At 37.6% G+C, this 15,776-nt stretch overlaps 1 pseudogene; it reads right to left on the reverse strand.

Moving 5' to 3' along the window:
• Positions 1-2,274: 2,274 nt before the first annotated feature.
• On the reverse strand, positions 2,275-3,217 carry LOC121477568 (annotated as a pseudogene).
• Between the last annotated feature and the right edge of the window lie 12,559 nt (positions 3,218-15,776).

A 15,776-nucleotide genomic window follows, 5' to 3' on the forward strand; every position in this document is an offset into this window, starting at 1 on the left:
CCTATCTTCATATCATTTATAGTATAAAAATTCCCCTGTTTCAGCAAACTAATTTTATTACTCAATACTCTGTTTGGTGGATTATGTATATAATTGTTTGGATGATTCACCAGGCAGTAGTATTCTGAGAATTAAGGGTTCTGATTTATTTTCAATGACTTATGTCTTAAAGACTATAATTGCCTTAATATATTAGGTTTTTAGCAAGAAAAACAGTGAATGAGAAGTCAGGCTGCTTTTTAGGAATATCTAAAGCACCACATCAATGTAGCTGAAAAGTCAGACACATCTAAGGTCAAAATAGTTCTTAGTCTTACTAGAGGAGTTTTGTAGAAATGAAGTATATGCATTTTTGGGAGTGAAAACTGCAGCCAACTTAGTTTTGTGTCTGTGTGCTAAAAAAAAACTCTGGGACCAAATATACCTTCTACTGTCTGTGCAAAATAGTAAAAAATAACTTAGTTAGTTGTTCCAGGAAATACTTTCTCCTGGAAGATAAAACTGTGAACCAGCTTATATCGTTTGACCATCAAGCTCTGTTTCAAGATCCCAACTTTGCTGTACCCTCCAATCCAAAGCTTCTTTCATTGTAAACTTTGCCCCATTCCAATCATTCTCGGTCTTTCATGATCCGCCTCAAATTCCCCAGGGCCCAGACCCAATGCGTATCCTTTCTCATCACCACGTTTTGAGATACTAGTAAAAGGTGATGGTCTCTCTTTCTTCCACAAGTTCAACAACTTTGATCAATAGATATTTCTGGTGCTGTTTTGGGACATCACAAACTATTAATTTATAAACTAAATGGTTAGTATATGTTATAACTTTATTATAGTTAGTGTTTCCCTATCTACAATGGCACTTTCCTAAAAATCTATATCTGTAATGTGAACTATTTAAACTCCTGGCTTTGGAAATATCATTTTCATATATGAAGCTTTTTCTTTTCAATGCTTCCAGCTTGGCTTATTTCTCAAAACAAAGATTCTCTGGTTATTTGCCCTTAAGTTAAATAGGAAAGGGGAAAAAAAAAGAGAAAAAAGCTTACTCTGTCAAATCCTCCTTACACATTTTGTCATTTCCCCTCTATTAACTCTGTCCTAGGGTTGAGAAGAAGTTGGCTTCCTGAACTTTCATTTACATACTGCGCTGAAGCTTGGCCTCGGTTGCAGCTTGTTAAATTTATTGACTAAAAGTCCCTTGAGCTATTGAAGACTCGGGCTTACTGTGTTTGAAAGATGCCACTTGTAGCCAATTGAAGCTTTTTGCTTTCAACCATTTTCCTCATGAATAACTGATCTTATCTATTTTTTCTTTCCTTTTTTGTTTTTATAAAAAAAAACCCAAACACTCATTCTAATCTACTGGCTGTTCATTTGCTTCAAATACACAAACATAAAGTAAAGGAAAAATGACCCAGGAAAAAGCTCCAGGGATGCATCTATTACAAAGCCATCTGAGGGAATTAATCAAATGCTATAAATCTGGACAGATTTTTCTTTGGCTGCAGCAAGCTCTGTACAAGGGCTAGTGAGTCAGCATGAGATTTGTTTCCTAATAACCTTAATACTTCTTTTCTAAAGGAAAGCTCTGAAGTTTGGAGGGTCAATCTGTTTCTCAACCTGGATGTAAACTAAACAAGAAAGCCAAGGAATAACAGCAACAGCAATGACGCTTCTCCAGAGTCTTGATTTATTTTTCACAAAGCTTAGGAATATGGGTTTGTCGTTGACTCCACTAACGTTAGGATGTGCCTTCTAGGCTCCCAGGAGGCAGGCAGGGGACTCGGGACTCGGGGTTCTCCCTCCAGGAGGGAGCCGCCTCTGCACTCTGTACTCTCAAGGACAAAGGAATGGTTGGATTTGCTTCTGCACAACGACAAAGCCCTGGCGTAGGTAGAGGACGGTCAGAGGCTGAGATAGGTGTATATAACTTAGCTGCTTCTGTAGGCTTTTTTTTTTTTTAATTTGTATCTACAGAAGGAATCATATGAAGTGAATTAAGACCAGACCTCATAATGGAAAAAACAAATTTTGCCACCTCATTTTTTGTACTTCATCTGTGTTCCTCAGATAAATTATTATTTATTTTTTTATTCTAGTTGTATTTTTCCCCCTTTTATATCCTAGTGATCATTTATGGCCTTGACATGTGGGTGCAAAAGAAAAAGTACATTGAGTCATGACTTCCCTGGCCAACTTTTTTTATTTTTTATTTTTTTATTTTAAAAAATATTCTATTTGTTTATTCATGAGAGACACAAAGAGAGAGACAGAGATATAGGCTGAGGGAGAAGCAGGCTCCCTGCAGGGAGCCCAATGTGGGACTCGATCCTGGAACCTTGGGATCACGCCCTGAACCAAAGGCAGACACTCAACCACTGAGCCACCCCGGTGCCCTGGACATACATTTAACCACAGGGGTCTGTGCAGGTGGCATCATGGTATCTGTAGACTTAGCTGAGTCACAGCTTCCAGAGTGCTATTCCCTGTCTACTTTCCACAGCTGTTTCACCACTCTTGCAGATTTCTTTGTTGGCTTCTTTCTCTTTTCCTTCTCCTTTGTTGGTTTTTGCTCTTTCTCTTTCTCTGTTGGCTCCTTTCTCTTCTGCGTGCACTGTCAGCTCCCTTCTCTCTTCCATGGTTGCCTTCTTTCTCTTTTTCTGTCACGAACACTGGTGTAAACTGCCTTCCCGGTTCTGAGCAATTTCAATAGCAAGAAATTGTATCCTGGGGGCAAAGATGGTGTTTTCCTCAGTGTAGCCCTGAGAACAATCCAGTCGCAGCAAAGTACCATAGTTGAAGTCTTCTACAACCCCGTCTAACTTCAAGCAGAATGGTCTCCACTTCTCTTTAGCGGACTCTGATTTAAGCTCTTCTGGATCCAACACATCTATCCTGAGTTTCTCGAAATTTTTCCAAAACTCAGAATAGATTTGGTCATCCACTTTGGTGAGTTTCAGGAACTGTGGGTCAACTGATGAAATCAGCTTGTTGTAGACTTCAGCGTGCTGCATTGCTTTCATGGCCCAAGCCATCTCGATATCAGGATCATTGCCGAGTCATCATTATGTCAATGATCCTGATATCGAGATGGCTTGGACCATGAAAGCAATGCAGCACGCTGAAGTCTAAGACTCGGCTGGGAGAGAAGGAGCATGTGCCACAGACACCAGTTCCCCGGGAACCGCCTCAGCAGTTCCCCTAGTCGTCTCCATGTTGAACCCCACCCCCTGGCCAACTTTAATTGAGAATTCTGCACCGAGTTCTAAAATTATTTTAAGCAGTACCTGGTATTTTAAAATTTAAAATGTTTATTTTTTTATTATTTTTTTAAATTTAAAATGTTTAGATAAAAATGTGAACTTCTAGCCTCTGTTAAAGAAAAATTAGATGATCTAAAAACACTGAACTTGTGTTCTCACATGGCAACAATTACCTGGATTGAGTAAGCTAATTTCTTTGAATGGGGCCTGTGTTAGTTTCTATACCCATATTCCCACTACTTCCTGTTTTCCCTTACATCTCATCAGATTCGGTTTTTGTACTACCTCCCTGGCCACTGCAAGTATTGGAACTTCTGTTGCTTGGTGTAAGACAGGAAGGGAGCATTAAATGAGCCTGGTGAGTTTAGTCGCATCCAGCTCATCTATAGGCTTGGATTTGGAATTTTGGATTAATGTTTTTAAGGAGGAGAAAGCAACCTCATGTAATCAACATAGCTGTGCCATGAAGAAGATAGTTTATCTTTATTTTATAAATGAGAATATTGAGGTTCAGAGAGTTGCAGAATCTTTTCCAATTTCACCGAGTTACTAAGACTAGACTAGAGAGATGGGTTTTGGATTCCAAAACACATAACCTTTACTATCTTGACTAACACAGTTCTCTGCAATGAGACAGAAGATCATTTATCAGATTAAAATCAAGCCAATGGGGGCATCTGGGTGGCTCAATCAGTTAAAAGTCTGCATTCGGCTCAGGTCGTGATCTCGTGATCCGTGAGGTTGAGCCCTGTGTCTGGCTCCCCGCTCGGCAGGGACTCTGCTTCTCCATCTCTGCCCCCTCTCCTGTTCATGCTCTCTCTCTCTCTCTCTCTCTCAAATAAACAAAACCCAAAGGATTGGGTTAGGAATAGACTAGGAAACCAGAGACAGAGGCAGAACCTGCCTCTGAAGATCAAGTGTACTTGGCACTGTGAGGAAGGCAAGTGGAGTGTTCAGGAATCAGGTTAGACCTTATAATAAAAATGATAAAATCCATGGCATTTAATAACAAAAACTACATTCACAAGCCTGTGTGCCAATATCTTCATTTCCAACGATCAAGAGATCTGTAAGAGTGACTGAGTGATATTTTATAGTTAAGGTCAGGTGCACCGGTCTAGAGAGTAAATGCTTTCAGGAAATTGAACTATAGGATCAAAGTTCGCATAGGCAGCATAGACTTAGAATAGTGGGGTTGCTTTAGATAGAATCCCTCCCTCCCTCCCTCCCTTCCTTCCTTCCTTCCTTCCTTCCTTCCTTCCATTCTCCTTCCCACCCTCTCTCCCTTTCTGCCTTTCAAAAATATGTATTGAGGCTCTATTATATCTGTGATTTTCTGCTGGCATTGAGGATATAGTGGTGCACCAAACACATAGTCACATATTTATGTCCACATAAATAGATATATAAGCTATGATACAAGCAAGAAGAGGGATCCCTGGGTGGCGCAGCAGTTTGGCACCTGCCTTTGGCCCAGGGCGCAATCCTGGAGACCCGGGATCGAATCCCACATCGGGGTCCCGGTGCATGGAGCCTGCTTCTCCCTCTGCCTGTGTCTCTGCCTCTCTCTCTCTCTCTCTCTCTCTGTGACTATCATAAAAAAAAAAACAAGCAGGAAGAAAATCATATATAACGGGTTATGAGAAACTAATGGTGCGACCTCACTTGGATAAACATATTAGACGACTCTCTTACAAAGTAGCATTTAAGGTGAGTCTGGAGAGAAGACCTGTATCTTGTCACGTAAGGCTCTGACATAAGAGCATCCCTGTTAGTAGAGATAGTAGGTGTTACAGCAGGAAAGGGTGTGGCTCAGAAGGAAAGTTCTTTTTTTTTTTTTTTAATTTTTATTTATTTATGATAGTCACACAGAGAGAGAGAGAGAGAGGCAGAGACACAGGCAGAGGGAGAAGCAGGCTCCATGCGCCGGGAGCCCGATGTGGGATTCGATCCCGGGTCTCCAGGATCGCGCCCTGGGCCAAAGGCAGGCGCCAAACCGCTGCGCCACCCAGGGATCCCAGAAGGAAAGTTCTTAAAGCTATTGTGGTTGGCGTGCTGGAGCAAACTGGAGAGTGGCATGGCTGAGGTCGTCAGATAAAATGTAGGGCACCCAGCAAATCTGAATTTCAGATAAACAATGGATTTCTGTGTAAGTGTGAGACGCACTGCTTGTCTGAACAGCTAGGCATAAGCTGAGACCGGGGAAGAGAACAGCCAGACGAGGCAGGAGCTTGCAGACTACTCTAAGAACATTTATATGTTTCATTCTCAGTCCAGTGAAAATAAGTTTAAGCAGGTGAGAGATCTTATATTATTTATGCTTTAAAAATTTCACTCTACTGCTCTGTGGGGAGTGGACAAGAGGGGCAAGAATAGAAGCAGAGAGATAGTCATGTGGTTGTTGAGAGAGTTCAGTTTAGGAAAGGAGGTGTCTTGGCCAGGATGGTGGCAGTAGGGGTGCAGGAAAAATGATCCGAAGCTAGATATTTCTTGGAAATACAATCAAGAAGACTTGGATGAGTGGCACGTAGGAGATGAAGTCATCAAAGATAATTCAGGTGGGAGGATAGAAGGATCAAATCCTAAAATGTCGGTATGCCAGACTTCGGAGAATGTTGGAAGAGGAATTTCAAAAGTTAATATTTGTCCATGTTAAATTTGGGATGCTTGTAAGATGTTCAAGTATAGATGTCAAGTTGGCAGATGGATATGTAGGTCTGAGACTGAGAAAAGAGCTATGGGCTAAAAATATAAATATGTCTTCAGCCAGATTATAATAGAACAGAAGAAGTAGCAGAATTGATTACTTCTTTGTTTGGCTTGCTTTAAATCACCCTCTTCCAGTTATTTCATTCTGAGAATATACTTTGTGCTTTTGATGGATAATTGGGAAACAATCTGGTTTAATCCATAAAATATTTAAAGAAAAATTTGAGGGTGAGGTAACCATAAAAATAACCACCTGTTATCTTTTGATTTTCAATCCTTTGCCTTTCCAAAGGTGATCACCTAAACCCCTCAGCCTGTTGGGGAGAGAGTAGTGCTATGTGCTACCCCATTCTCCAGCACCGTGCGCTGACCAGCTGATAATCCCTGGGTGGTGTGCAAGGCTGCTTGAAGGAAAGAGAGACCAGAGACAGGAAATTTTCAGATGTTTTGGAAGATTTTTGCAAATCCAGGTCAGAGGTTATAAGAAATTAAATGAAAGAATTTGTAAGAGATTTCAGGTGTGCGACGGACAGGACCTCAAAGCTAATTGAAGACGAGTCATAGGGCAAAGATTGATTGTATAATTTTTCTCACAGTGTTTTTCTTCCATACATTCTAGGGCTAAAATACAGAAGCGTTGCTGAAGTATTTCAGCCATTAACTCAAGCAAAGAGGGTGAAAATACATTAATGGTGTTAGCAGAGGTGAAATTTAGTAATTTCTGAAAGTTCTGGATACACTGCGGGATCAGAGTTAAAATGAGATGGAGGGATTCTGAAAGCTTCCTTATCTGACGTGTGGAGATAAACAGCTGTCTCTGAGTGTTGTTTTTTTTTTTTTTGGAAGGGTAGGATGTATCTATTCATTAAGATCCTTTAGTCTTCTTCCCCCCCCCCTCCTCCCCCTACTTCTTCCCCTTTATTAAAAAAGAAAAAAGATCCTTTAGTCTAGGAATAATCATGGACATGAGAACATGAAATTGAAGAAGATAATCACTAGTGGTAAAAACTGGTACTTCTTTCTCTCTTTTTGGTCTGTGACTAAGTCACTGAATTCCCACAAAGTTTTATTTACTTATATAATTAATGATTGGAAATGTTCTAAGAGATGCTGATGTTTGTACATCTTAAAACAATTTTTTCCTAAGTGCCTATTATCTTTATTAAATAGAAACATTTGTATTGTGTATGCTATGGTTGTACATGATCTCATTGCAATTTGAACTAATTCCAGCGTTCTTTATTCACTTTTATTGAGTATATAGGTGTAGCACATTATGTCAAAATCTCTTTAATTTATTAGTTGCTCTCCAAAATATCCTTTTGAGATAGGAAGACGGCAAGTTTTATATTACAAAAATTTTCATGGTTATATTGTAAAATGAGTCAGTCCCTTGATATGACTTTTGTCCTTTCAACAGAAATAGTCTATCTCTTTGCAATAACTTTAATAGGACGCCAAGTTACGTTGAAGAAAGGAAACTATTAAAAATGCAGATATTACACACAAGAATACTTGTGCATTTCAAAATGAGTAAATTAAACTTCAACTACAAATAGCAAAGTTAATAATATTTTATGTGAACAATCTATGTTTTGGAGGATGTGGAACTATGACAACATGAAAAAAATTGTATTGGCTTTGTAGAAGGGAGCACTTACCAAGAAAGAGGAAAATAATTTGACCTTCAACATCTTAAATCAAAATTAATAAATTCCATATGGCAGTTGTCTATTTTTAAAGTACTTCAAATGCTCTATTGAAGTTCATACTATAAAAAAATACAGAAAATGAGCTGGCATTTCGTGTTCTGCATCTACATTTGGATAGAATTTATTATTAAGCCAAATCAAAATAGTCCTGAATCTTATAATCACTTTCAAGGTTTTAGAGTCCATTTTGAGTTGCTAGATACCACACCATCAAACTTTTGACTTACCTTACATATCTGATGTACGTCTTTCCTTAAAAAGCTCAAGAATGACATGCTGAATTAACCTTCCAAGAACTGCCACAATTTTTTTAGATAAAATAATTGGCCCAGCTTCTCTTTTTTTGAGATTAAATAACTTGGATAAATGTTTTCAAAATTCTCACAAAAAGAGTTTGGATTCCAACTCTTGGTTGGTGCAGCAGAGGGTAAAATTAAGAAGTGACACAGTGAAGTAGCAAATGGGAAGAAAAGGTTAATTGTTGACACTTTGAGGGGAGCTCATGGGAACACAGTATTGTGTAATAACAATGATCATAGCAAACGTGATGATAACAAAGGCAGTAATAATGACAATAATGTAGAGGTTTTAACAAATTTTTATTCTGATCCAACTCGTACTAAACTTCTATAGTATCCAACATAATGGTATATGCTTTCTTATTTGATTTTCATTGCAACATGAGGGTCTTATCATTAAATTCGGACTCATTAAACCTTTAAAGATAGCTTGTTTAGTTATTATCAGACTCAGAAGTGGCAAGAACTTTCTGACTTCCTACCAACTCTTAATTGTAGGTGATAATAGGTTCAAGATATCTGTTACGGGGTGTAGAATTCAGCATTTTATGAAATTCTGTAGGTGTTTCTGATATATAGGCAGACAGTTTAGATACATTATGCAAACTAAAAGTAATGCAAAATCAGAATTGATTTCTTCCAATCAACTGTTGATGAATTTCTGAGCATTGGTTGAATTGGCCCTATTCAAGCATTTCAATATCAAGGAGCAACGAATGTGATATAATGACCCATTATCAACAAATTTCTGGTGCTATTTTAGACTGTATTAGTAGTGGTTTTCTGCATCATATCTCTGTAAAATATCTGCATCTATAGTAATGATAATAAGTACAATAATAACATGTTGGACTAATGATAAATCTATCATTAATTTATGGTTTTCTAGATTCTGTGAGATGTTAATCCTCACTGTATTTTGCTGGATATGAGTTTTTGCATTTTTGCAGATGATTTTGTATCATAAGAAGACCCATCTAGGTGTAAGTGGCAAAAGCCTCATTAGAACATACGTCCATTTGTCTGTATAGGCTGTTTTTTTTTTTTCTTTACATTTCAATTCTGCTTCCATATAGGGTATACTTTTTTTATAGTTTGAAAATGAATTCGTGATATATATGTATTCCCTAATTTATCACAATAAAACCTAGGCTAAGTTTTGCCAACTAAACCAGCATTAAAATTCTGTTTTGAGAACCAGAGTTTATTTAAATGCCATTCTCATGTTCTGATATTCAGATTTCAGCTTAAATGCTGGGCCTTAAACATCTTCACATTTTTCCTGTAGACTAAGTGCCCCTTTGTCTAAGGGACTGGAGAGATATAAAGATGTAGAAGTTATTATACGGGCCTAATTAAGAGATCCCGGCATGTTATAGGTCAGAGCTACACACTTATAATTAACGGTGCGAGAAAACATTCAGTATGTATACAGACATTAAAGGCAACAGAAGTTTAAAGGAGAGACCTGTGTGTGCGTGTGTGTGCGTGTGAGATTAAGAGGTGGGACTTGAATCTTGAAGGAATGGTGACATTTGAAAGATAAAAAAGAGTGGAGATTGGAAATTCGATATAAGAAATGAGCTATTCATACTTTCTGGATCTGTTGTATGCCATAGTGGCCTTTATCTTTGATAATCCTCATTGTCAATTAAATTAAAAAAAATTCACTTTTGAGGGATCCTCTACAGAGTCTTTCTTTTCAGGTTTAGATATAAATTTGTTTGTTTTCTTTTTCTTGACCATTTTTCTCTTGTAATTACATAGACAGTGATCTTTAAAGCAACTGCCAAAAGTTTCAAAAATAATTGTTTACCTTTGTTTTTTATTGCCTGCTATGTAAATGTAATAGACTGCTTTCTATAACATCCCTGGTCAAATCACTCAGCATTTTAAAACTGTGAGCATTTCATCAGAATTGCAAATTTCTTTATGTTAGACTTGTGTTCTTTTCTTTCCAGTGATTAAATTCTGCATTTTCAAAGTCTGAGCACCTTTTGTTCCTGACCTACCAGTAATTTTTAGATGATGTTTCTCATCTTCCGGCAAGATGAGAATTTTTCTTCTAAAAGATATATATGAAGCTTCATTATACCTGTCATAAATTACATTTTAACAAATATGAGAATCTTTTAAAGCTTTATTCTTTTCACTCTTTCTCAGCTTTTGAATTATAAGCACAAAAAAGTAATTTTTTTTATAATTATTTGAGCTATCAAGAAATTTCCTCGTGTAGAAGGCTTCCCTCCAAAGAATATTTAAGTCCTATTTCTGAAGGAGCACATGTTAATTTTAGTTAGCATAAGCTATAGTAACAATAAACAACATTTTGAGATTGAATAAATTTGCCTATAATTACAGTACCTTTATCTTATTTTGGCTTATTCCACTTCAGTTCTTGTCGTATTCTCTGTCCCTCTCCTGCACTGCATCCAATACACAGTGATGCTTTTGATCATTTCCATATTATCAAAAAAAAATTTTTTAAGAAATGTCTACACTTTCTTCATAATTGTCATGTTATTGTTTTGCACTGCTAAATCATTTGCCTGTTCATTGAGTAAGATATAAAGTAGGCAAGTGTTTTCTTTTATTCCCTGTATTTTCTTTCCCCTTTCGTTGTGACCTCTTTTCTGGTCGGTTTAGATAGGATGAAGAAAGAAAAAGTATTCAATAGCACCACCTGTGAAAGCTTCTAAGTCCTCATTTCTTTAATTTGAGGAAACACGGTAGCAGAAAGCACATTGCCCTTGAGATCAGTAGGCCTGAGCCTAAGTTCTGACTCTGCTGGGTCCAAGTTGTAGCTGGTTTGCACATCTTACATCACCTCTCTGGGCCTCGGTTGCCTCATTTGTAAATTGAAGGGGGTTACATTTCTAAAATGTCATGAATCTAGGATCTAGACAGAGGGGGTGAGCAGAGAGGCCCAAGTACCGTGTTTCTTTAAAAGAAACAAAAAATGACACTGGTTTTATGGTCTTTTTAATATGTGACTCTGGCTCTTAATATATTAAGGAGGAAACAAAAACTAGGCTTGCGAGGACTTAGGGAGGTTAACAGATGATTGCTGCAGACTAAGAATCTGTAGAGAAGTTACACATAACTGTACACTCCATTAACGTTTTAAATGGCGCGAGGAAGTCTCGCTGAGTAGATACCAACTAAGAGAGGATGGATGGCATAGTACAGGTTTATGGTTCTGCATAATCGTATTTCTACATTGCATCGTGTCAACTAGCTAAAGGGGATAGTTTTCATTTCTTTTCAATACTATTGCATCTTAATTATGCTGCTGTGAATTGAGAATCCTATCCTTCAAACAGATGTCTGCAGCTCCATCTTGGTGGTCTTAAAAAGAATGACTGGGAGTGTGGTGTTGGGGTTGAGAGAAGGACAGGTGAATAGATTTAATTGCATGAAACTCTTCTGTTCTAGGCTGGCAAGAGATGTGTGGGGCCAGTCCCTCCTGTTTGTTTCTTCCTCTCTCCTTGTGAGATTCTGTTGGAGGTGAATTTGGCTAAAATCAATGAATATGATAGGGTTGTAGAAGCTCAAAAAAAAAAAAAAAAGACTGGCTGGTGATTTTGCTGTGATTATTTGTTGTTTTATCACTCACATCGAATTTCACATCTAGCACCCTCAAAAATTAGGAAGGTGAGACACATGTTGGCAACTGATTTCACGAGAAGAAAGAATAGGAGTTGGAGAATTTGAGCCTGTTACTTTACCTTGACTAAGTTCAGTCTGTTCATTTTCAGTATGGACGTGATAAGGATGACGATAATATGATGATAATAAATGATAAACTAAATCACAGAGGTTTGGAGTGCATCAAATAAGAAAATGGAGGTAAATGTGCTTCATAACGGACTGTTATACATACATATATTTATATATACACACACGCACCGACATGTGTGTATATGGAGGATTTTCACCATTACTGATCAGCTTTTACCATGCCTATTTTCATGGGGTGGCATACCTGTCAAAAATAATAATAATACAAAAAACTCTCTTAAAAATATCTCTCTTAAACAGATAATAAATAGCTATCTTTGTTATAAGCACTAAATGTGAAAAGGGATTTCTTTTTCTTTTTTAAGGTTTGTGTACGTTTGAAAAGGGGATTTATTTTTTGATACAAGAATTGATCATCATTTAATTTGAAATATTATTCTATACTGTGCTTGTGCTAAATGTTTTTATTTTATTTTTTTAATATCATCCCATTAAATACTTAGGCTAATTCTTTGAGAGTCACACAACTATTAGGTGTCAGGTTTGGGATTTAAACAGCCGTAGGTCTGGTTTCTGTTGTTGCTTTCACATCCTGCAGCACGCTCCTTCCTTCTTTGGCCCCATCTTTATTCAATATTTGTTGTCTTGATATTGAAAACCACTAACCTCCCTTTCGAAGATATTAACCGTGATTTAGTGACCTGACAGTCTAAAACAGAAAACAGTTGCAGTAAAGACTGAAATAAACTCAGACACTAGGTACATGTAGGATGGCTTCATTTTAGGTGGTAGACAAAGATAAATTTATATAATTTGCATTTGTAGGGTAAGTGAGGCTTTGGCATATGTGCAATACAAAGGTTAGCGATAAAGGAGTATATGCTTCTGGCAAAGGTTTGGTTCTGAGCACGAGGGGCATCAGTGCAGAAACCCTGAATCGGAATCCCAGCAACAGCTGTGTTGCTTTGCAAAAGTCATTTAGCCTCTCTCAACTGCTTATTTTGTTCATATGTAAAATCAAGATTTAGAAATGTTTCCTATATTACGGTGATACTGTGAGATCTACATGAGCTTATCTGAGCATAACGGGTCACAGTACCAATGTGTTAGACTTTAACGTAATAGGGAAATAGAATTTTTATGTTAAAACATTCTTTGATTCATTTTCAGATCTAGATTTAGATACTTTGCCTTTGTTGTGTGTCGGTAGTGATTGCCCCGATTAAATGCTAGCTCTGGCATTCTTTTTTTTTCAATCTGTGCAAAGCATCTCTTTTGGAAAGAAAATTAAAATAATGGTTCAGCTCCACCCAGAAATGTCATGTTGCAGCCATTAGTGAGCTATAGTAAAATGTTTGGAAGATATCAATAATGGATTACGATATAAATATTTATGGAGTGCTGTGAGGTAGTTAGTTTCCATCAAGCTAGGGACATGCAAAATTGAATAGATACTGACACTAAACAAGACTTTGAATAAGTGGTTGTGGCGTAATCCTTTTCCAATATTAAACAAATACCATGTTTAACATTGTTTGAGGTAAAGTGGGCTTTAGAATTTTGGTAGCTGCAGAAGTCTCCCTAAGAAAATATGTGCTATTTTAATGGATTATGAATATAGTCTGACTTTGTAAATATCTTTGTTTTTCCTATGTTTATATAGTGGGTAGAAAAAAATAGGAAAATATGCCTGTATGATGGTGCCCAGGTATTTGGGAAATAAAAAAATTAAGATCTTCAACACTTTTGTCCCCAAGTATAAATGATTGTGATATTGAGGCATTCAGATTGGTTTGAACCTTTGTCTCTTCTATTTTGCCACTTGACTTTTCTGTCTGGGAAACTTCCTTAAGAAAGGCTCCTACTTCTGGAAAAGTGTAGAAATTCTGTTTTAGTAGGCTTTTAAAAATTAAATTACATGTATACAACAGTTGTAATAAGAGCTTAAGCACAAGCAGACCCCGAAGCTGCTGGGTAAATTTCTTGTAACATAAAAGACGTCAACTCTGAATCGAAAGTCTTCTCATGGAGTGGATCCACAACCAAACCATCCCTACGGTATTGCTAAAGAGTTATTGCAGGCAAATTATGTAAGGCCTTTTAGAGTATCACAGAGATTCCATAGACCATATATTTTTGCTATGACACAGGTACTGGGTATTTTATCGAGCACTGTGCCAGACACGTTTCTAAGAACTTTGAAAATATGAACTTACATAAAAGTCATAGCAGAGCTGCTAAAAATTATTTATTCCATACTTGGAGATAGGGCAAAATGATTATTTCTTGATTTTTAAAAATTTCATGCTAGATCATTTTCCAGTGAGCCCATCTGAGCATCATCTGACAAATGCAGATGATGGAACTTTGGCTAATAACCCACAACTAACGCATATGCATATATTTTTTGTCCTTTAGAGGTTAGAGGTTGACCTGTTGACCTGCAGATATTAATAAGTTCCTATAATTTGATAGTCCTAGAGATGTAGCAACTCCAAAGATGATGTGATTTTATAGCTCTGTTGAGAGTGAACCTAGCAAACTTTACATCCAATCTGCAGTTTTGCTTCAGCATCCCTTCTGATTTCTTCAGAAACACATTAGATAACACTTTTAACGAGCACTAACTAGTACTTTGTTTGAGAATTTAATGTTTTTCATCATAGCACTTATGCTACTGTTATCTTCAATTTCTACATGATGAGACTGTGGCACGGCAGACTTAAATTGTCCAAAGTCAAACAGCTAGGAAACGGGTACAGCTGGTCTTGAAATCCACGTATTAAGGCTTTAAAATTCGTGTTCTTAAACATAAGCATTTTGGCCTTTCTTGTTTACCAAGACATTTAGTGACTATACTTTCTCCCCACAACAAACAAATCCCTAGTCTACTCATGTAATATACGAGGCATTAATTGTCGCCCTCTGTATACAAATACTCACCCTGACTTTTGCTCCTACAAAAGAGCTTTGGAGAACCAACTCATGTAAAAATATTGAACTACCTTGTACGACAGATTGAGTCTCAGCACTTTTAGTATAGGCCCCACATCAGGAGAACAATTGTCTTGTTAATCATCAAAAAGATCTTGAAGTGCTTGACATCCTGTGTTCTGCTTGATAGAAACGAGTTAATGATAACATAGTTGTACCTTTGAGTGGTTAAGGAATTGTTTCCAACCTAAATCGTACTTGAAGTGATGATTATAACACGTAAGAACAAAGCTGTGTGTCCTGATAGGCAGTAGCAGTTTGCGTGAGAGTGTGCCCTGAGTTTTGATTTGGTAACTCGGAGGTGATCAGGATCCCTGAACAATGGTCAGTTGATAATCATGACATTGGTCGGTAAACGAAAGGTCTTGGGGTTGTTTGCGTATAAACCTCAAGAGACTGAGACCAGTTCTCAGGAGGCTTTGGGAATCTTGGAGGATTGGGTGTCTGCAGCTGTGGGATTAAGTGCTCCTTACAGAAGAAGAGAACTGTCTTCTTCATAGACAGTGTCTGGGACACCAGAAATCTCGAGATGGTTTAGGAATTCTGTTGCCTTTATCAAACTGCTGGAGAAGGAAGAGAATTACAGTAAGGGAAATGGATAAGGTCATAGGATGCTGACTTTGGTACTCCGAACTGACCACCTCTAAGAATATTCCCTATAGGTGGTGACACAGGAGGCTCTTCCAATCTGAGATAGGGTCAGACTCCCCTCTAGTGGTTTAAGAAGTTTATCACTTTGACCCAAGTTCCTCCTTGGCTCTGAAGCAGAGGGTGAGGAAAAGACAATTTCTAGAAGGGGTTATTGCAGCTCTCCAAAGGGCAAGGATTAATAATCTGTCTTACTGATCAGGGTTATAGGAAACTCATATTAATGAAAGGAGTTCAAGGGTGGGTTTTGCCAAGGTCAGGGCCTGGAGAATAGTGTGTGTTTGGAGAGTGCTTATACCCAGGATCACTGTTATAATTAAGGTGACTTAAGTGAATTAAATAAAGCACTGGGTAGATCTAGTAGAACAGAGCAACTGCCCCGATTCTGATTTTCTTGCTATCACAACA

Source organism: Vulpes lagopus, chromosome 17, assembly GCF_018345385.1.
Source record: "Vulpes lagopus strain Blue_001 chromosome 17, ASM1834538v1, whole genome shotgun sequence".
Classification (NCBI taxonomy): domain Eukaryota; kingdom Metazoa; phylum Chordata; class Mammalia; order Carnivora; family Canidae; genus Vulpes; species Vulpes lagopus.